The 24,562-nt window shown below is 36.3% G+C and overlaps 1 long non-coding RNA gene, 1 other non-coding gene and 1 pseudogene across 2 annotated transcripts; all 3 read right to left on the bottom strand.

The window, feature by feature from the left end:
* Nucleotides 1-393: 393 nt before the first annotated feature.
* LOC125660483 (A disintegrin and metalloproteinase with thrombospondin motifs adt-2-like) lies at nucleotides 394-23,978 on the bottom strand (annotated as a pseudogene).
* On the bottom strand, nucleotides 15,774-16,331 carry LOC125658948 (uncharacterized). The gene is made up of 2 exons (XR_008798555.1): nucleotides 16,008-16,331; nucleotides 15,774-15,968 (listed from the first exon to the last, which is right to left on the bottom strand). It is a non-coding gene; the product is annotated as an uncharacterized LOC125658948 (long non-coding RNA).
* Trnaf-aaa (transfer RNA phenylalanine (anticodon AAA)) lies at nucleotides 21,625-21,697 on the bottom strand. The gene has a single exon. It is a non-coding gene; the product is annotated as a tRNA-Phe (tRNA).
* Nucleotides 23,979-24,562: the final 584 nt, after the last annotated feature.

The raw sequence follows: 24,562 nt of genomic DNA on the forward strand, positions 1-24,562 counted from the left end.
CGATTGTTAGGCTGTTCTTGGCACACTGATTTTGACTACGGAAGACTCCGTTTTCCTGATAAAAAATATAGGGCTCACAGCGGGTATGACCGATCGACTGGGGGTGATTATTCTTCCTAGGCACCTGATCCCACCTCTGGTATATCCAGGGTCCCGTGTTTGTCCAACTCTCTATTCTGTATTGTTTATAGGAGACATGAGATTGATCACTGTTCGTTATCTTCACTTTTGCATCCAATGTTCTTAGCCATCACGCAACATTTTAATATCCTTACTTTCCCGGATACTGTAAAACTCGGGCGTACGCTGGCTGGATTTTAAAGCTCTAATGCACTTATCACCAGTAAATACTTGAAGTTGAAAACAACAATAAACAAAGACGTGGTGTGCGATCTACCAATTTATTCAATTACTCATCATGATACAGACACATACATGTATGCAGTAAAATAAGAAAGTGACATTGATAAGTTTTGATAAAAACACAACATAGGCTGATTAAAAAGAAATCATCCCATCGATGGACGGATTCGTCAGTTTTAAATCATGAAAATGCTGAGAGTACAATATAATATATATGCATTGTAGAAAGACTTCACTGACAAACTAAATTCATATGCTAAACAATTTAGTGAGAAGACAAGTAAGCAATGTGAAGAGCAGATTTACACCAGATACGGCAGAATATCCTGTAAATAGAGATAAGATCAAAGTACTGAAAGTACTCATGGGAGTTGAACATTGTGGAAATTCAGTTAGAACAGATAGCACTGGAAGGGTAGGGGGATAAATGACTGAATATTATCATGATTTTAGATACAAATCAACTGTTGTTGTTTTTCAAAGCGTTACAACAGCAAACATGGATAATGGAAGGCCCATGGGCCACAACGCTCCTCGAGTAACTGAAGTTGTGTTGTTGTTTTCTAGAATTTCACCCCTTTATATTCTCATGATAAATGTGACCACATATTAATGTCCAAACATTCAAATCAATATGGTTATCAATGCCTTGCAGTTATGAAGAAGTTTTTTCCCGTGTATATATACATTCAAGTTTAATCCTAGTTGTAGCTAATCTAAGGATTCATTACTTGAAAAGGTAGTCCAATATGCTAAACTGTCACCTGAGTATACTACAGTCCTGTAGAGGATCAATGGAATGGTAAATAATTGTATAATAACTCAAAATAAATGAAATGCAAAAAAATTAAAAATCGTCCGGCATCGGAGATGCACAAACCGAGTTGCGCAAGGAATGGGCATAAAGGAAACCGGCAGAAAAGTTTGCAAGAATTATCAAGCAGGGAGCAAAATTTTGCGTACATAAATTTCAGCCGACTTAAATCCTTTGACCTTGACCTTTAACCCTTGACCAAAATCAATAGGCTTCAGGGTTCGAAATTCACTTTTTCAAGCACTAGTCCGTACGGACTAGTCACTATTGATGTTCACTAGTCCGCAAAGCATTTCACTAGTCCATCCAGTATATCATTAAATAATCATTTTATTCAAGAGTATTTAATGAAACCAAACACATCACAGTTGCAAGCAATTCATTTTCTGACACCTTCAGAAGAAAAAGACCACCATACTTTATTTTGCATTCAAGATCTTCAGAAGCATACAGTAACCTCCGAGTTAATCCTTTTATAAATGTCCATAAGTGCGTTCGAGATCGACGTTACCATTGTTTTCGTGCTCAGTTCTTACAGTCACAGGAGTTCGAAATTTTATCAATAAAGTCAATAAAATTCACTCGATTTACCAAGCCATGAGCTATAGTGTTACAAACTCCTGTGTTTGAGTCGTGAATGACGAGAACATGTGCGCACAAACGTGCTTGTTCTTAGATCACACTACTTGCAGTTCTTGCACCTCGAATCCGTTCTCGTGATGCGTACTCGGAGTTCGGAATCGGCAGGAATTTGTGCTCGTTCGAAGAATGGTGGTCTCGAACGCACTCCATGTGTTTGGAAGATCAGGATGTCATAGTCACGCAAACACTTAATCATGCAGGTAATCGACCATAAGTTCAAACATCTAAGAGACTCAGACAAATCTTGCTAAAATCTTAACCAATTCAAGATTGATTTCCGGATTTTCACTAGTCCGTACAGACTAGTGCTATAGAGAGTTTACTAGTCCGACACGTTTTTTTACTAGTCTCGGACTTACGGACATGAGGTAATTTCGAACCCTGCGGCTTCTTTGTCTCATCAAGGGCGATAATCCATCTAAGTTTAATTGAGATCCTATAATTTGTTAAAAAATTATAGTGCAGAAAACAAAATTTTCTCCAATTTCAGTCTATTTATAGCCACTGTGACTTTGACCTTGTGACCCCGGAATCGATAGGCTTCTTGTCTTACTGAGGGTGACAATCGATCTAAGTTTGATTGAGATCCTATAATTCGTTCAAGAGCTATGGTGTGGAAAACAAAATTTTCTCCAAATTTCAGTGTATTTATAGCCAGTGACCTTGACCTTTGACGTAGTGACTCCAGAATTGATAGACTTCCTGGTCTTACTGAGGGTGACAATCCATCTAAGTTTGATTGAGATCGTATGATTCGTTCAAGAGCTATGGTGCGGAAAACAAAATTTTCTCCAAATTTCAGTCTATTTATAGCCACTGTGACCTTGGCTTTTGACCTAGTGACCCCAAAATCGATAGGCTTCCTCATCTTACTGAGGGTGACAATCCATCTAAGTTTGAATGAGATACTATAATTTGCTCAAGAGCTATGGTGCGGAAATGAAATGTTGATGCGTGCCCGCCCAAAGGCACTTCATCAGATCATAAGCCAAGTTCGACTTCATCGCAACTCCGCTAAAAATGAAACACTAGTCAAATAATGTTATTCATTGCCAAGGTATTTGGGATATTATACTGTGGCTCAAACAGGGGGTGAATGAACCTGACAGTATGGGAAGCATATAGTGGAATCAGACTTGTGATGCTGGAAATCTATAGTGATTAATAAACTATACATGTACAAGATCCATAACTATTTTTTTTCCAGTTTATGAGGGAGAATCCTCATGTCTCTTTCATCTGTAGACAAATAAACTGTAGACAAATAAACAATGTGTTTTGACCAGAGTAATTTCCAATCCTTTTTGCAGCATAAATTCAACATTGTGGCAACTGGGTTAAACTTTGATAGTGAAGTAATACATGGCAGCACCTTATCCCATGCTCTTAAAATTTCTGTTTGACACACACTCATGACATCCACTCAAACATTACAGAGTGCAGCAAAATCCCATTGTAATAGGGGATTCAAAATGGATAACTGGTACAAAATATGGTACATACTATTCGAAAAGGATAATGAATTTGACATATTGATGTCTTGGAAAAGGAAATTCTGACATCGGGGCTCTAAGCGTTTTCAAACATTGTCATTTGATAAAAGTGTTCTACATTTTTAAAAATAGAGATTAATATGTCTTTACATACATAGGTGAGAAAGTTTCCATTATTCCTAGCCGAGACATACCATGTATGCGCAAAAAATTCATAAACAAATATCAAAATACTTACGTAGAAAATGTGGACCTTACCGTCATCAAGCGCAGTGAAACACGCCATTTCGAGATTTTCGCCGACGAAAGCTCGGTAACAGTAATGAATAAGGTACACTCATTTTGTATCTATTTTGTGACTTTCTTTATTAAAAGGAACAGTTCTCTAATGTGTAACGTGCAATTACTACGTAATTCAATAACTTGAAGCATGAAGCAGTTTCACTTTGCAACCAGATATAAGAAATTTTATTTCGTATTCCGATCCCGATCGAAAGTTGTTGACTGGGAATGACGTGTTTTAATTCAATATACATGTAACATCAAGCATTTTTTATATCACATTAAAAAAACCCAAATATATACACATACACAATGTTGTAGAGTTATTTCTTGTAAATTTTCTGAGGTTTCGCACCATATTCGATATTTCGCGCCACGGTGTCAATAGGTCTTGTGTGCAGTTGTCGTTCGTTTCCCTATCAATGTTTATAGGTGACGCTGCGCTACAAACGACAATTTTCAACCTTATCTTTTATTTTTCTATGTATATCAGTATCAATTTGATCGAAATCTTGTATTCAAATTGATTTGAATACAATATCATTGCATTTACTTACATGTCAATTATCAAAATTAGATTAATTCAGAAAAGTTACATGGATTATTTAATGGCGGATGTTTATAATAGTTTATGTTGATTTACCTAGGAGTAAATCAGCTGACACAGAACCCCCGTTGACGACCACTATACAAATCAATACAAATTACTACGCAGAAAAGTGCGTGATGACCAAGGGAGATTGAACATAGTTCAACTCCCAAAAATGTCTTAATCATTCCCAAAATGGATATTCTCTCTCTCTCTCTCTCTCTCTCTCTCTCTCTCTCTCTCTCTCTGTGTGTGTGTGTGTGTGTGTGTGTGTGTTGTCCCTCCCCCTCTCTTTCTTACCACACACACACCCATACACTAATCATTCAATGTTTTTAAACACGAATAAAAAGATAGAGCATTTATACGTTTTTCTCATTACCGGCTCCGTTTTCTGCACACTTCTCTACATTGGTACAGCCGGCATATCCTGCTGTTTCGTCACTTCTGTCATCACAGTCCTTAGAGCAGTCGCACTTAAAGGCGTTGAAAATGCAGGTCATAGCCCCGGATTCACAAGTAAAGTATCCAGTGGGACAAAGCTGTAATTTACATCTATTTTAAAAGCCAGAGAATGCCAAAATAAGCACATTAAAATATTACATTTAAAATCAAGTGGTATGTTTTAAGCGGGACCCCGCGCTTGTGTCCCTTTCCCAGCGTGATTAACTTCAATTGGTGACGTGTACCTGTTGATAAGTTCCAGCAGGAACAGTTGGACAAGCATTAGAGTTGCAGTCACCAAAATCTCCTGAACCTCCGGGGCATTCCAAACCGCCGTTAACTGGTTTAGAATTGTCGCATATCCTTGACCTAGATTTCCTTCCGCCTCCGCAAGCTTTGTGCAAGCTCCCCATGGCCCCCACGCGCCCCAGGCTCCATCAACTGGTTACCATATTTCAAAAGACTAGTATCAGCAAGACTTTGATTGTATGAATCTTCCTCCGATTTTGCAATTGTTTATAAGATGAATTTTTTTTATCTAACTTCTGTAGTTACGACATTAATTTATATCATACTACGGCATGCAAAAATACAAAAATACTAGTACTCACTGATGCAGACTTGGGTGTTGCAGTCTCGAGAACTTGCGTCGGACCCAGGACAGGTAGCACCGCCATATTGAGGAGAAGGATTAGTGCAATGTCGAGATCTGGACTGAGTTCCGCCGCCGCACGTGACGGAGCATGTACCATACGAACCCCAAGAGGACCAAACTCCGTCAACTGTTAAATAATATAAAAAAAAAATGGGTCAAAGACTCAATTGGCCGGGTTGCAATATTTAGAGTAAATAATTTGGGTAGGGATTTATTTGGTGGTAGTTATCTGGAGGACTGTTATGATTTGTTATGGCCTTAGTGTTGAAGGAGGCAGAATTGTAAAGTAAATTATCAAAACGAGTTTTGACGAGTGGAAAAAATGTTAGTTCCGTATCGGTAACGTGAGCGGACACGATTGTTTCCGGATACAGGTACGGATTTTTGTCTTGTAAAAATGCCGATATATATATAAAAAAAAAAAAACAAGAACACATCACATATTGCCGCAGGGCTTTTATTGATTAATAAAAAAAAAACATGATACAGTGCTCCAAGTCGCATCTGCTATCAGGTCGCAAAATGGCGACCTAAAAATATTTCTGGTCGCCATTTTCAAATTTCTAGTCGCCATGTTCAAAATTTCTACTCGCCATAGTAAAAGCTTTTGTAAATATAAGACTTACAAGGTATTTTTTTAAAATATGAATATCTTGCAAGTAAAAAATCAACACCATGTATACATTTTGTTTGTTTATATTTTGAAACTGAATAGAAATGTACTGTGAAACATGCTGGATGCTAACAAGTCAAGTATTTACTGTGGCAAAAGTTGTACTGCATTGGGCCATCCTGTATATTTTACAGTACGCTTCTGGAGAAGAAACCCAGCGTTCTACACAAGGATTTGCTTTAAAGTTATCAATAAGTGGGCCTTCACTGCTTATCATGTTATGCGAATAAGAGCTCCTAGTTTTGTTGGATCTTTTGCTGAACAATTAGTACCAGCATCAATAAGAACACTACATCCCGAGTTTGATTGTCTTTGAAAATTAACAGCAACAGTTGCCCCGCTCGACTTACTGCTAATAATGCAGTCACGGACAACGACATGATTGTCTCTTACTGTTACCGTGAATAGTCACATTTCCACGTTTGAAAGATGTACACTCGGTCGTGGCGAAATAGGACAATGGATGTCTAGAAATTATGGACGTTGCTGGCTTATTGGTCTCACAAATTCTGCAAAACATTTTGCAATCACGAAAATTTCCTCCGCCATTTCAGGACTGGGGTTCTTCCTTTACTTTTGCATTTCTCTTTAGACGTTGCTACGCCATCTTTTGATGCAGAACTTTCCCCGTGTGATTCTTGAATTTCGTTGTTACATGTACAAGGCTGAGGCTTCTGTTTTTTTACTATTGATAAATCCAAAGTGCTCTAAACCTCGTTTTCCCGCCATCTTGATTGTTTTGACCGAGACTAAAAATATTTATTCAGACTTCCGATCCCGATTCTAAAATTTTACTGGTTGCCCAAATTTTCTTCACTCGCGAAAATGCGACTTAATTATAATCTCTAGTCGCAAAAAGGATTTTCTGGTCGCAAATGCGACCGTTTTACTCGCACCTTGGAGCACTGCTGATATATGTAATATTAAGTAATAATAACTAAAATGAACAATAACTTCAGGTGCTTGAATTGTATATGATTATATGATAAAGAAACAGAATTTCTCTATTTATATTGCAAATTTACAACTCATGCCCAGAAAATTTGACATTCATATATAATTGAATTTTTCCTCAGAGGTAGTGCAACTAAATTTAACCACAAAAGATACTAGTAATCTCACTTACCTTTTTCAAGTTGAACTCTATTTTTAGTAACAACTTTTTGCTGTAGCGCCCATATTCGACAAAGGTCAGACTTCAAAAAACCTAGTGCATAACTTCAATATATATACTTACTTTCTGCAAAGTTTCAAGGTTGTACATAAAAAACTGTAGGAGGAGTTGATTTCACAAAATTTCCCCAACCGCCCGCCCGCCCACACTTCACCATACTATAGACTGGATTTGCACTTCGTGCAACCCGGCCAAAAATTGAAGCAATGAAATTGAAGCTAGTATAAGAGGAGTACAATGTATTACTGGAAATACTTTTTACGATTTTGGGGACCATCCGGATATCAGAATAAATTTTAAAAAGATGCATTTATGGTTTCTTCTGCAATTTGTAGCTCGACATACTGATCAAACAGGTTATACTATATTATTTCCGTGAATCATTATTTCATTAATAATTTTCATGATTATTTTCATTTCACGCAGAAATACTAATCAATCCATATTGAATTAAGGGAAGATCTTGCATACTTGGACAATGTTGGGTATTACAATCCTGTTGTACTGGGGAGCAGGATTCGTGCACGTGCGTGATCTTACTTGAGTTCCACCACCGCATGTCACTGCACAGGTCCCGTAACTACCCCAGTTTGCCCAAACACCATCAACTAGAAAGAAAATATGTTGAATATGTTTCGTTGATGTATCATATTGCAATTAATAGGTCTTTTTCACACGACTCCACAAATTGCGTTTCTTTTCTTTTTTTTAACCCCCCCCCCCCCCTTCCAAAAAAAAAAAACTGAAGTAAAAATGCAGTGATCAAAGAATCCATGTCGTGTTAAAAGAGTTATCATGTTGACACAGTTATACTTGGGCAGTTGTGAGTGTTGCAGATCTGGGAAGAAGATGAGAAATCGGGACAATTTTTCCCGCCATATTGTGGGGTTGGGTTGGAGCAGGTACGGGATCTTGTCTGGATTCCGCCGCCACAGGTTTCTGTACACGATCCCCAACTTCCCCAGCCTGCCCAGACGCCATCAACTAAATAAAGAACAATATTATTATCTCCTAGACACCATCAACTAAATAGCGAAAAGGAAACATTATCATCTCACAGAGCCATCAACTAACTAACAAACAAGAAATATAATTACCTCCTATACGCCATCAACGAAATAACGAACAGGAAATATTATTACCTTCTAGACGCCATCAATTAAATAGCGAAAAGGAAAATTATCATCTTACAGACACCATCAACTACCACCTAGACACTATGAACTAAATAACGAACAAGAAATAATACCTCACAAACACCACCAACTAAATAACGAAAAAGAAATATTATTTCCTTCTAGACGCCATCAAATAAACAACGAACAAGAAATATTATTTCCTCATAGACGCCATCAACTAAACAACGAACAAGAAATATTATTTCCTCATAGACACCATCAACTAAATAACGAACAAGAAATATCATTACCTCACAGACGCTATCAACTAAATAACGAACAAGAAATGTTATTACTCCTAGACGCAATCAACTAAATAACGGAAAAGAAATACGATTACTTCCAACAAAAAGGTATATCAAAATCAGGAATAGAATTCGTTATGAGTGCTGTGAAGATAAAGAATTCTAACAAGAGCGGTTGAAAAATCTAATAAGAGCGGTTGGATATTTATTTCAGCAAGCTTCATCACTGACTTAAATGATCAACCCATGGGTTAGATTTCCTCCATCAAGCATCATAAACTCGTGATGGACTATTTTTCTCTCCATATACTTTTAAATTACACTGATCAATTTAAAAAATTTGAATAACAGAACACAACTACTAATATAAATTCCATATTTGTCATTAAAAATGAAAATCTGGTGTGGATGACTTCGTAGTTGGTGAGATTGGCCGATGTCGCGTGGCTTTATATATGGGAGAATTTTATTTCACAGTTATATTTGGAATGAAGATATTTCTCTTTCAAACTGAATATACTTGTAATATGAATGCATGTATAATGTCATAATGTATAAATGAAATCACAACTTATATAGTTTATTTATATGATAAACTTCTTTAAACTATAAATGCGTATTGCGAATTAGTATGCTTTGCTTTTTCAATCCATGTTGTTAACAAAGTATTTTTACTTGGACAATGATGAGTGTTGCAAGATTGTCTCGTAGTAAAGTACAAGAATGAAGTAAAACTTTGTAAATTTTTCACAAATAATCAACATTAGTGGTTGATTCAAGAATTTGCTCTGCGGAGGTATTCTTGTGAATATTTGATGATGATCAAGGGGGAATTGTGAAGGTAGCCTAACATAAAGACATTTGAATAGTATTGATATACATGTACATGTAGATGAAACGTTTAATTTACATGGATTTGTATTAAGATCCACCTTTGATAAAATACTTTAAAAAAAACAACAACAATATTAAAATTCCGGTCTGATTTAGACTGATTAAAACCAGCGTCATACTTGGACAATTATGGGTGTTACAAGACTGAGACGAGGTAGATGATCCGGGGCACTGGTTTCCGCCATGAGCCGGTACCGGGTTGTTACAGGATCGGGATCGGGTCTATGAGCCTCCTCTACAGGACCTCGTGCACGAGCCATATCCTCCCCCAGCCGCCCCAGTTACCGTGGACTTCGAGAAAAACCATAGAGAATATCCAAACAACATTTTCACTTCACTTTTCAGACTAATGTTTTGAGTAGTGGACGAAATGTATTGCGAACCCATTAGTAAACCTCAGTCGATAATTAATGCATTTAATTAAACTAATTAAAATCATATTGCTCGAGGAATAAACTGTGTTAGAGCCCTATGGTTAATATACTCTTTAAAAAGTGTTCAAAAATCGAATTTGAATTAGAAGTTAAACAGTTGGAGATATTGCGAGCTTTATGTAAAGTGAAAGGTGAAGATAACGAACAGTGATCAATCTATGTGACGGAACCTAGAATTATCTTTCTTTGCCCTTGTTATTTTCATTTTGATAATTCAGAGTTCTCTCTCTTTTGTGGAACTCTTCATTTTTAAGTCATGTTTACAGCTCGCGGTGCCCCATCGCATGTTACAAACGAGTAGATTTTCTCATGTTCCATCCCTGTCCCCTCAAATTGTAAGCATTATTATGTATTTACATAATACATTAGATATTCTATCTATGTAGCATTTAAGTTAAATATGCCATGTTTATAAGCTATATTTCATGCACCCAAGCATTTACAATCTAGGTTGTACAGTGTTGTAAGTCGCCGTGTTTTTTCGTGTTATCCATTTTATAAATCAAAACATGGTTTACTCTATTTTTGTATAACGTTATTATTTGATTAACTTTAATACATAACTCTAAAGTCAAATTACAAATTCTACATTTCTAGTTTTGGTTTATTATCCTATTTAGATCCGACATGTTAATTTCTGTCAGGTTACAGTTTTCAGACTGGGTGCATACTTTTTGGTATGTTGTCATGTCATATCATTACAATTATTTTCTTGTGTTGATTATATATGTATGCATCATGTTTGCAGGTATCTATGTTTGTTATATATATATGCTATTTTCTTTCATGTCATATTTATGTGTTATTTGTACTTGTTTCAGCACTTTACCACACGCCTACACACACACATACCCACAGCTTACAATAAAGGACTAAGCCAAATGTTGTTTGTGTACCTGGTTATGCTAGCTGTTTTCCAAACAACATAATCTCATAACTCCCTTAAGCAATACAAAATAGAAAGTTGGGCAAACGCGGACCCCTGGATATACCAGAGGTGGGGTCCGACAAACGCGGACCCCTGGATACACCAAAGGTGGGATCAGGTGACTTGGAGGAGTAAGCATCCCCTGTCCCATGTGTGGCGAGACACATTAAAACGTTGTTTTGGCCAAATAGTGTCATCTAAATATTCCACAAAAATATTGTCAAAATGGTTATATTTGTACTTAATAGAGTATAATTTCGGGGGGGGGGGGGTGTCGTTTTAAACTTTGAACATGGCTACTTTTTCCCCCTCTCAGTGTGCCAATTCTGTGATTTTCGTCATCAAATAATATACATGTATCGTGTGTCGACATTGAAGTATTCTAAAACATATTCTGGAGATATAGATACGAATTTCCAGTATATGATTCATCTCTTTCTGCATCTAAAACGTCCTTGACCTTCAACAAATGACCTTGACCATGCCATGTATACATCGTCAGCAGGCAAGGTAAGGTAAAATTTGAATTACCTGTAGACTCTGGTTAATGAACAGGAGAAAACATCTGTAAATATTGCACTATTTAGGAAGTTTTACCTCACCCCTAAGATAAGCGAGCAGAGGCTATGACACTTACAATATCTCTGAGGTTCCTTTCCCTAAATTGTTACAGCTATATATGATGTACATGTACCTAAAAGACGTAGCCTAAAATCTAACGATAGCGCCAAAAAGAATGACAAGCACAGATAACAATCGCAGGCACCTGAAGTATAAATATTATTTCCCCCCCCCCTTCTTGATATTTTTTGCGGCGATAATTTCTCTTAAATATGTTGATTCCCTGTCTTTCTCATACCTCTTTTGATTTATGTAATCGTTTCGCGCTTTTTGTAAGCATTAGAGATTTGGCTTTCTACCGATTAGATTAAATGCACTTTATTATACCGGTAGAAGGCCAATCTCTAAAGCTTACAGAAATCGTGAAACTATTACATGAATCGAAAGAGGGATGAGATAGACAGGGATATTACCGATTTCAGAGAAATTGTTGCAACCAATGAAAACTTATCAAAAACGGGGAGGTAAGTGATATACATGCTTCAGGTGCCTGTGATAACAATAGGACACATGAGTGTTTTATGTAATTACAAACATGCGTGTAAGTACTTACTCGGACAGCTATGGGTATTACAAGATCTAGACGAGGTAGATGAATCTGCACAAGAGTTCCCGCCATTAGAAGGGGCCGGGTTGTTACAGGATCGGGATCGGGATCGGGTCTGTGAACCACTTCCACAGGACCTCGTACACGAGCCATATCCAGACAACCGGCGCTACAAGAAATATGTATCCTGTATCGTTATATTGGAAAAAAGATATCTGATAAAATGGCAAAATCACAATATATCAAAATGTTTACAAGTTTTTAACGTTTTAAAAGAAATGAATATAATACATTTTACAAAAGAAATTAAATCACGAAATTTATGCATTTTAATTTTCATTCAGAAAGTTAATAAACAGATGTTCTGAAGACAATGTCTTGGAAAATAGAGACAAATTAATACTTCTACCGTTTCTTGTAACAAAGAATTTTTTATCCTTAACCAGGTAACCAATTCTTTTATTGAATGCATTACTCCTGTCAATATCAACTTCTCAATACTGAACTATCAACATCTATTCACATAATTCGTTTATTCTTTAAGCATGATCTTGACGACGAGAGTTGCCTTACTTGCATTTAGTAAACGTATATTTGATATAGGGAAAATCGTTTTACCCACCTGGTTTTTCACACATGGTGTAGATGCTGGTGTGTGTACAAGGCAAGTCATTCCAACCATTTCTGTTGGTAAGGATGTGTATACAGTGTTCGCCTCCCGAGTTATTGGGTTCACCTATACATTGAGACAAAAGAGAAACCCCACATAGATTAAATCTGCACCAACGGCTTCAGTCGATGAAAAATAATTCTACAAGTATTTCCATCATGCTTAACGCATGACTTTATCACAGACTGTGCCTTATTATACAGAATGTATTTGCTACTTTTACTTTTTTTAACCATACGTAATAATGAATAATACTTTTATCTGTTTTATGCTAATGGCACCTGCTCCGCTATTTGACACAGCTGGTATTCCCGTTGCCTTATTTCATAGTCTGTATCCTGCTCTGTCATCAAATAGCATGTACACTCTTCCGTTATTTCATAAGTTCTACCTCTCTCCGTTATTAAACAGTATGTACCCTGCTCCGTTGTCAAATATGACACACCCTACTCCGTTATTACATAGTCTGTACCCTATTCCGTTATTACATATCTTGTACCTTGGTTCCGTTTTTACATAGCTTGTACCTTTACTACGTTATTGCATAGCTTGTACCTTTACTCCGTTATTACATAGCTTGTACCTTTACTCCGTTATTACATAGCTTGTACCCTTACTCCGTTATTACATAGCTTGTACCTTTACTCCGTTATTACATAGCTTGTACCTTGGTTCCGTTTTTACATAGCTTGTACCTTTACTCCGTTATTACATAGCTTGTACCTTTACTCCGTTATTACATAGCTTGTACCTTTACTCCGTTTTTACATAGCTTGTATCTTTACTCTGTTATTGCATAGCTTGTATTTCTTTTCCGTTTTTACATAGCTTGTATCTTTACTCCGTTATTGCATAGCTTGTACTTCTTTTCCGTTTTTACATAGCTTGTATCTTTACTCCGTTATTGCATAGCTTGTACTTCTTTTCCGTTTTTACATAGCTTGTACCTTTTTCCCGTTTTTACATAGCTTGTACCTCTACTCCGTTATTACCTGTAATTTTTACGTCTGTTCATATTGCACGGGCAGTACCTCTCTTCCGTTTGTTTCATAAAACCGTTCTTCAGTCCTGTTATATCACACACGTTACAACTGTTCAATATAAACTCTGTCTCTGTTTCAATATTCTCTAGACCTTGTATTGTTTACTCTTATTTCACTGACTCTATGTGTCCTGTTATTCTACAGACTGACCTTCAGTTTCCCCACTTCTCTACAGCATACCGTACCTCTATTCCATTTACTGTAGGACCAGGAACGCGTTCCACTGGCAAAGAACCAATATCCCTCTTTGTTTCCATCGATACCACTGGTCCACACGCTGTTTCCTCCGATCAATCCTGAAAGTTTCTAAAATATGTTAAATTTCCTATATGTTGTTATATTCAAATGTACTACAACGATATCACTCATGTCCTTCACTGATATCGTCTATTTTAAAATACGTTTTCTCAGAATTTTAACTTGTGTATATCTTCGTCAGATTTACTGGTGGCAGTTCACATCTTCAGTTAGAACAAATGTCTGCTACATTGTAAGTACATAATTAGACATTCTTACATACATACGGTTAGAAATACATGTAAAACTTCATAGTTATTTCGGATTTCAAACATTTCGGTTGAGAATCACTGAAGAGACATTATTTGTCGAAATGCGCATCTGGTGCATCAAAATTGGTACCGTATAAATCTTACATTATGACCCCTGGGTCGAGGCCTCTGCTGGTGGACTGTTAGTCCCCGAGGGTCTCTACATCCCAGTAGCTAAGTACTTCGTTACTAGCTTGAAAATACGGATGTATATTTAATTGCTGTTATAAAATTTAGAAATTCATTTCAAAATTAAGGATTATCTCCCTCATGCATAGCTCTTATCCTTGGACGAATTTGGCTCCACTTTTTTGGCACGCTGTTTTTGGCTATATTTAGCTCTAAAACTTCATAGTTATTTCGGATTTCAAACATTTCGGTTGAGCATCACTGAAGAGACATTATTTGTCGAAATGCGCATCTGGTGCATCAAAATTGGTACCGTATAAATTTTACATGTAGGTATGCATAAGGCAACGCCAATGTACTTCATCAATTTATGTGTATATCATTTTGCTAATGTCAAATATCAAGTATAATAGTTAGTTTCCCCAATAAAAAGTTACGGATCGGACGGGAATTTTAGAAATTGTTGTGACTGTAAAATTTGGTAAATGACCTTGATTTAAGGTCAGTACAAAGCACTGCGTCTTCAAATGAGGATGCCCTAAGTAATGTCTCTGCATCACCCATATATGACAGGGGAAATGGTTCTTAATTTTATAAACACACCATCTAAATCAGCATTCTGTATACCAATTATGAGTGTCTAGTGTTTTCCCCCCATAACATGGCAGGAAATTGTCTGTATTGGTAACCTTGACCAAATGACCTTTGTTTGAATGTCGCTACATATCAATTTATCATAAACAACAAAGTAAGGTTTAAGTATGAGCCTATAATGACTATTGCTTAGTTATGCTTATAAAATAATTTCTGACTTAAATTTACCAGCGACCTTGACCTTTTCATCCTCGAACAAATGTCGTTACACGTTACACTATAGACATTTTGTGTACTAAGTACCTGTAGGAACCTCTAATTCCGCTTTATTACAATATCATATCCTCACAAGAATTTCGTGTTTCATCAACACCGTTGATCTTGGTCATATGACCTTGTCTCAAGGTTATTGCACAAAATCTTACCACAAGCGGTCACTGTACAAAATATAAGTCTCTAATGTCACTTACAAATTCATAATAAGGACAGTTTTTTAAAATTCAAATATTTACTTGGGATAAACTGTTTTTAAACCACACCCATAACTGTTTGTAATACCATAAACAAATCAAAATTTGATGTTTCTATATCAATTTGATCAGAGTCCTTAATCCAATATTAAAACATTGTTGTGACGTCAGTTCTTTGTCTTGACAGTACTTTATTTTTCATACTGTACTGAACATAGTCCAGTATTATTAAGAGCAGTCCAGTATTATTAAGAGCAGGCCAATATTATGAGAAATACGGGACTGACATAAAAACCAGGAACAAAGACCACTCTTCGTTGTACGAGAAAACATTTATTACACATCAAATACAATATTCAAGGCGTGAAATATTCCAGTAAATTATACGAAATGAGTGTTTCATGTATAATCCGATTTTACCGTGTATGAAATCGTTCAGGCACCACAGTTATAAATCCATGTCACAATCATTCATTTAAACACATGCACATTAAAATCGCAAATTCACTGTTACATCCCCGGCAGTGATGTTTATTTCCTTTTCTGATCCATAGGAAACACTTTCATTGAGCTTCACTTTCTTCGGCTCCGGCGGGGACACTGGGCGGTTTCTGAATCAAATCACTTACACTCTGTAATTGTTCCTCGGAGGTGCGTTTGTAGTTGCGAATCACAGATGACATGTAACCACTTTTTTCCGCTATAAGTTGCTCGTCAACACCCGCAGCATATAGGCGTGTAGCGGCAGTAGCCCGAAGAGAGATTTGTAATCCTGCCTCTTTAACATTTTGGCCACAATCTATTGCAGTTGATGTACCCCGACTGGGACGTCGTACCATACATTCCCATTAGGAGCGATTTTTGATCCGAGATAAAATGCATTGCATTTTCCACTTCTGGGGCTACAAATGATTAAAAAAAATAATTGTATACAACAAAAATGAAACAAGCAAAATAAATAATGTTTAAAAAAATTGTTAATATATTTAGGAGAATCTGTAGAAATAATGAATAATCTTACCGCAAACTCATGTACTTTTCAATCATCTGAATCCATTTCTTCAAGGCACCCGGACTAAATACTAAAAGAGGGTTGCGGCTTCTGTTTTTATACCAGTTATAGGCCTACGTGTCAGTATCATATCAGGGTTCCCAGAAAGGAATGTGGGAAACCAATGTTTTGTTTTTTCTATAAGATTCTTTCCGAACACCCTTTAAGTAGCCTCATTCACCCAAAAAAGAAAACCAGTTTTGTTGAGTACAGTCTTCAGACAATAGAAGCGTTCGAATCACTTTCCATGAAGAACAAAACCTTGTTTTGAGGAGTACCGTATTATGACAATTGAAATGATGAGCTAACAGTTTTTTGTGAATTAAAGCTGACATGAATTAATAAATATAGTATAATTCTATATGTCCGCCATATTTCTCTGCTAATCCGCCATATTAGTTGGAATTTCTATTGTTATATGTATCAGGGTTCGCATGGTATATAAGGGGACGAGCTTTGCTACGCTTCACTTCACATCAGTGTCTTCGATTTACCTGTGCGGGTAGCTTCGACAGGTAACACGTACATCTCCGATACTAATTTATAGGACAACAAGAAGAAATGAAATCACAGTAGTAAATCATTCTAAATATATATATTTGGATAAATATATGTAGAGTACCTTTTCTTTACATGAACATGCGTACATTTGCAGTAAATATGTCAAAACTATACAAAAATGCGGAGAAATATTTCATCTTTTATCTATTGATAAAATGGAATAAGCAAAGAGTATACAATCTATACCATTCACAATTACTTCAAGTAAAAGGCAAATACATAAATACTACTGTACTTATAAAAATGGCATGTATGCTCGCCATGAAAACGCATCGAATGCGGACGACTGTTTACCTGGGCCTACTCGTAATATCTGTAAAGGACCGCAGATGTACGTGTACACTTGTCGAAAATACTCTAAGTAGTAGTAAAACTCCCTTTATTTGCATAATCCATGAAACAAAACGATAAACTCCATTTGCATTCCAACAGTAAACAACATTGTCCATTGTACAGACTGCGACACACTTAGCCCGTGCCGATCAGCTATCTTAAATCAGGGGAAGTATCAGAGTATAATATTCACCCTGTATTGTGCATGAATCCTTATACCATATGATTTACTGGTCAGAGTATTGCAGATTTATAAATCAGGAAATCATTTAGGTACATAAATTTGCATATACAACACTGTACGAGTGTATGGGATGAGAGAGAGAGAGAGAGAGAGAGAGAGAGAGAGAGAGAGAGAGAGAGAGAGAGAGAACAGATGATCTTGTAATAATCGTGCTCTTATTAAGACAAATGATATCGTTAATTCAATAAAAGAAGAACAGTACTAGTAACTCAATACTGCTCTCATTAATTGATAATACAGATTTATTTGATTCATTTAAAGCACGCAATAATTAAAAATTAAACATATTTTTTTAAATAATGTTATTTTCAATTACTTCATTTTATGCTATTTTGGCGCTCAATAGATCTTATATATATCTATGCCATTTTGCGTTATTACATTCTGCGTCGAACTCGACGCAAATTGTACTAATGCAAAATGTAATAATCGAGTTTATCATATTATGCGTCGTTATCAAACATCAAGGGGAGAGGACAAGAGTGTCTGTCACCCACCTTTAATAACAATATCCATTTTTTGTTAGTTTGTAATGCAAATAAAAGATACATTGAGTGACAACCCCTTCCCCACTTACCCCAGCTTGAAAGTTCTGATATAATAGTAGAAGACACACACCACCACCAATTAAGAAAATGAAGATATGAGACACTCATAGTAGAGGACTCTAACCACCCCATTCGACCCCCAACGATTGAAGAAAATGAAGTGTAGGGGGAAATTATTGAGGTAGTCAAACTAAAAGACTCTTTAACCCTTCACCCCCACATTAGGACTTTGAACATCGGACAAAACATCTTGGTTTGTTTGAGTGTTTTGTTTTATTTTATTGCTGTTTTCGTTCATCTTTTTTAATTATTATTTTGAATGGCAAGAAATTTTGAAGAATTCAATTTTCCATTTTTCCCCTGTTGTACCTACCCCCCCCCCCCCTCCCCCCCATGAAAAATGACGATACATGCCTGGTTATTACATGTACATTTTGCTTTGCAACACATGCATGTATACTAATTGTATGGTGCATATAGAATTGCACCCTTTACCAAGTTTTCCTTCATTTACACAGTGTAAGGAATGGTAAACCAAAATCACAAAACAAAATGCATAAAGACCAAGATATTTTCAAGCGTAGGAACTTCATTCATGAATACATAAATACATGTATTCAGAAAAATCGCATGCATGCATTGCAGGACTATAGCATTTGTGTGTTTTAACGTTTCTGTAACATGCCATAATGATTACTTTGAGGCTTGATTGTAATTTATTCATAAATATTTTCATTTCGTAGATCTGGTGCAATGGCCATACCGCTGTACGTAGAAATTTCAAATTCAAATGTATTCGATAAGATGTTAGTATGCATAAATCAGTAAAATTCGTGTTGAGGTTTTATTTGATATGATACAATGTCAATATACTGTAATGCATTAGTAGGATATGCAGAAGGCAAGAATATAAACATTTTCTTTTTTCATTATCAGTATCAATATCTATATGATCACGAAAAAACATTATATAATTTATATCCGGATTCATTTATACCGATTTAGATATCAATAAAAACAAAGCTGCATAGTTTGGGAGAGGGGTTTCTAACGAGTCTGATGAAATTAAAAGAAGGAACCCAACATTTGCATTCAAACTAGATGTACTTCAAAATGAATTCATTTCTGCTCTGACTGAAAGCATGATTCTAAATTCGGGAACGAATCTTGCATACAAAATAATTAATAGGGGAACACATAAATTCGAGCTCCTTTGGAATTTAATGAAATGTAGATATGCACCTTTCTTTCAGCACGAATTGATATGTTGTTTCAGGCACGAAAACAGGGGGTTGGGGTGGGCAGGAAGGCTGGTCTGCTTTCCCCACTTTTTTTGACAATTTACTTTTTTCTCGTTATTCTAACATACAAAGTCAGTATTTTCTACATGCACAGTTCAAACTAATTTTTTTTTTTTAATTTGTAATGAATTCAATTATAAACATCAACTCCTGTAAGTTTCCAATATATTGTCATTCACAAATTTTTAAATACATGTAGCTGGAAATTTTTATTGCTTGTAAGCTTACATTTATATAAGTGATCAATTTTCTTTCCTTCTGTGAAATGATATATTTTAAATCAAAGTAGGACGCTCTCTCTCTCTCTCTCTCTCTCTCTCTCTCTCTCTCTCTCTATGAATGTGGACATACAGAGACCGTAAATAATTATGTGGTTCCAAAAGAGACAACAAAACTATATTTTCGTTTATAAATTTCCTTTCATATGTGTCTTTGTGTAATGAACTGTTTATTATGGATTGCAAATGTAATACACGCATTTGCACACAGATGTATATTTTCGATCATTATTCCCTTATTTGTATATCCAAGTTTGTATATGATCATCGAGAAATTTTGAATTGTGCACGCAATATATCCAACCAGATATTAGATTCCCGATTTCTACAAACTGCAAAACCTCGACCAGACAAGCATTCAAAACAGGAAAAATTTTCGACTCTGACATCTCCCCTGATTGAAGACACCCTGTTTGGCACGGGTGAAGTGTGTCGCAGTCTGTATAATGGAATGAGAACGTGTTGTAAAGTTCTAACGAGATACAAATGGAGTTTATCATTTTGTTTCGTGGATTTATCAGAATAAAGAGAATCTAATATTTTCGGTAAGTGCACATCTCCGATACCTGTTGAATAGACGCACGAATTTGATACTTTTTTTGGCGATTATACCTTGTGCATTGCATATTATGCATATGGCATGCACCTTTATTTTGCAAGAATTGATAAAAATAATATATTTTATGCTCTTTGCCTATTCCATTCTATCAGTATGTAATTGGCAAATGAGTTATCCGCATTTATTTTATTAGAAAATGCAAATACTTGCATGCACTTGCAAGTATGCAAGAAAAGCTTCTTCTTTTTTTTTCTTTTTTTTTTTGCATTTTTGTCTAACTTATCTAAACTTCCAGAATGTTGCATTAGTATACAAACAATATTTTGTAATTTTGAGCAAAGCATAATGTTTTAAAATGTTATTTTATTTGTTTCTCATTCCCAATATATTACTATCGGAGATGTGCACTGGTCGAGTCCACCTAGAAAAATCACTCAGGTGTGACAATCACATTTGGAGTATATACGGGTAGAGTAAATTAGGCTACCTGAGAGAAATATGGCGGATAAGATGAGAAAGGTGTACGTATTTATTAATTCATGTCAGCTTTAAAGACAAGATTTGACCTTGTGTGCCATTAAAGTTTATGAATTCCTAATATATCAAAATTATTAAAAACAAATCAGAAACGAAAGGTGTAAATATATTTGTCTATACCAATGATTATTTGTACGTGGGTTTTTTGTGTGCGTTTAAATGCATTTGTTTTTAGATAGAACAATATTTTAAGTAAGATACAAGACTCGATGGTCTATTGTGTCAGATACGGAACTGATCACTCGCCGCTACGCGGCTCGTGCCAGTCCCGTATCTGACATAATAGACCATCTTCGTCTTGTATCCCTTACATACTATCGGCCAAATTTTAGATTTTCCAAGATATGGCCTACATTTATACATGTATTTAAAAAAAAAATACACATACTGCACGCCATTTGATAACCATTCAACTCACGTGAGCTAAGGACACCAAACTTGTCAACAAACCTTCTAGGTAGGTCTGTTCTCCGCTGTCTTCTACGCTGACAGATTGGCGCCATTACTCTGACATGCGGAGAGCGGTGATCCAATTGGCTTTTCCATAAATCCGGTAACACTTGCCACTCCGTGAATGCCAGCCGCTGTCACAAGAGGAGGTACCGGCTACAGAAATAATAACCCAATACTCATAAACATAATTCCGTTATTTGTTCAAACTACGGTCCGAGGTAAATCAACTTCAATCATAGTTATAAAAAATGTATTGAACATATGATTATTATAACAATTTTAACTGTTAATGAATTTTAACATTGTCAGAGGAAGGGAGAAAATGCAACGGACCAAACCGGGATTCGAACCCGGGCCCCCTGAATCTTTAGTCAGGTGCTCTACCAACCGAGCTATCTGGCCACCAGCGATCGAACCCAGCTGACCGTTACATCCAACCCCCTCCTTAAAAGTCTTCACACCTGAAGACATCAACCCAGGATGTTAATCCCCTGGCAGGCATTTTTACCTGTCAGTTCCAGGGGGGCTGGTCACGGCACGAAATGTAAGAGGAAGGAGGAAAATGCAACGGACCAGACCGGGATGCGAACCCGAACCCCTGATGCTTTACCAAATGACCTATCAGGCCAACGGCGATCAAACCCTGCTGACTGTCACATTCCTCCCTCCTTAAATTGTCTTCGTCCTCGAAGACAACTCAGATTCTTTTTGTCCCTGACAAGACTTTCACCTGCAAGTCCAGGGGTAATCAACAGCACCAACTGTAGTATATACATGTAGGAGAGAGGAGAAAATATGTGGCTGGGCCGGGAATCGATTACTAGCCAGGAGCTCTAACAACTGAGCTACCCAGGCCGATAAGTCCCAACTTATACAACATAATTAGATCACCATGCACCTCCAAATCACAATATTAGAATGGTACCTGTTTCACTTCCAAACCATGTGTCATATATTTACTTATTTCAGGATTACGTAATTGTTTTAATTCATTTTACAGTTGTGAACTTACAGTGAATTTCGCAGACGTACGCCAGCGATGCGGTACACGGTAGGTCGTTCCATCCGTTACGACTTGTATACACGTGCAGACAGTGTTCGTCACCAGAGTTATTGGGCTCGCCTGTAAAATATTGCCGATACTTATGGCAAAAATTGTCTTCCGTTGGAATATGTCTGAAACAATATAGAATATCACAGTTTCATTATCAAATTTAGGTTCTATGTTGAAAATTTGTGAACTCATTTGTTTTAAAACAGGTATCATGATTTTTATTGACACTATAATCGATCAAGATATACGAATCAGTATATGCATATCTGTTTGTAATTTCCAAACGAGTTCTCTTTTCAAATACTCTCATATTCTACTCCAGGCAATTAAAGGACTTAAAAGAAACAAACTTCAATGAAAACAAAACGCACAAGGAAAACAGATAGTGACATTGTATGAAAGTTTACATCCACGCATCTTTTTCAATCATTAAATCAAGTCTGAAAGCATGTGTTGTAAGTGAGATTGACTTTGTACAATATCATGAATAATATTTCTCTAAAATCACTGACTGACTTAATTCAAACAATGTTTTGTTAAGTACGATTACACAGACATCTTATAAAGTTTACAATAAAGGTTTGATGCCCACCTCGGTGCCACATAGTGTAAGACCAACTGCTAAATCCGCTGTACCACGCCCACGCCCCCTCGTAGTTTCTGTCCGGCCTGCTGGTCCACGCGGTATTTCCACCAATTAAATCTATAAAATTTAGGTCCGGAGGAATTCAAATAGACCTGTCTTTTTTCATTTTGTGACATAATTTACTGCCTGCGCAGTATAAGTATATATCCTTCACATTAGAACACACTTTCTGTCCGCGCAGTATATAATTATATCTCCTGTGCAGTACACGACACTTACTCTCTATGAAGTACTGTTCTCCAGAAGAGTCGACACTGACCAAGTTAGCTCCGTAACGCTGACAGTCTCTGGCCGCCAGCGACCATTCCTTTTTGCTGGTGAACAGTTTGTAATAGTTGCTGCCATAGCTGGACCAACAACTTGGGCAACCAGCATAGGCACAACCTACAGGCATGTAAGTCACGTGATAAATGTACACAAGTATTTCATCTCGATAAAAACTTCTATATTAAAAAACAGAAATTGTAAGTAACACTTTAGACCATTCATTTTATCTTCAGAAACTTAACAATTTCATTCTATAAGGCTTTTGAAAGCTAAAGCTAAAATAGATATACAGATGAATATATGTACATATGTAGTTATTTGTCTATGGATAGATAGATAGATGCATTGTTGACAGATAAATAAATACATTGTAGATAAAGTAATAGAGATACATATAAATCTCTTTATAATTGCAAATCATTTGCTTTATAAAAATATTACAAAAACTGCGTCTATGATGTATGTAATTTGTTAATATGTCAAAAGCAAAAAAAAAAAAAAAAAAGGGGGGGGGGATAGTTGTGAACCTTGTACAATATTTCAATATTTTCAATGATTCCCGATAAAATATTGCGTTTTCTTTATTCTTTAAAAGAAACTCGAAATTTCTATCACACACCATCACAAACACAATAACGCCCTCAATATTTTGTGTACAAGATCCGCGCCATCTATCAATAACGGGGATTTCTTTTTCTGTAGAAGACACCCTGTCTTGGAATTCTCGAAAATTGTTCAAACTTAGAATTTGAGTTTTCTTTTATTGGAGCAGTCAAAATTTGAGTAAAATCTCAGACTTAAGTTCAAGTGTTGACTTTAGATTTCCCCCCGAGAAATCCAGGCCAGGCATTTGTCTGGAATTTCAGTGGCGTAGCTTCCATTGAGGCAACCGAGGCAGCTGCCTTGGTAAAAAAAAAAAAAAAAAAACCCCACCTTTTACGTTGTTAAAATGTCGATAGACCCCCTGCTTCGGTAATATTCGAACCCAAGCTACGCCTATGAATTTACACGAACATCGGGATGATCCAAACTACATGTGACTTCGAAACCGACGACAATCACAAACCCAGTATATTTCCAATCTTGCTAGTTAATGTTCCGCGGACTGAAGCCAAGTGATATGAAAGCATTTTCAAACCATGGAATGACACCGATACGAAATGGTGACTCTGTAACGTTACATGTTTAACATTAAATATGGCAGTATAGAAGAATATCTTTTGACAGAATATCATGGAGACAGGGCTATATTTTGATAACTGATAGATGCTATGAGAAATCTGTTATGTATAATGAAACC

This window comes from Ostrea edulis, chromosome 9 (assembly GCF_947568905.1).
Source record: "Ostrea edulis chromosome 9, xbOstEdul1.1, whole genome shotgun sequence".
NCBI classification, from domain to species: domain Eukaryota; kingdom Metazoa; phylum Mollusca; class Bivalvia; order Ostreida; family Ostreidae; genus Ostrea; species Ostrea edulis.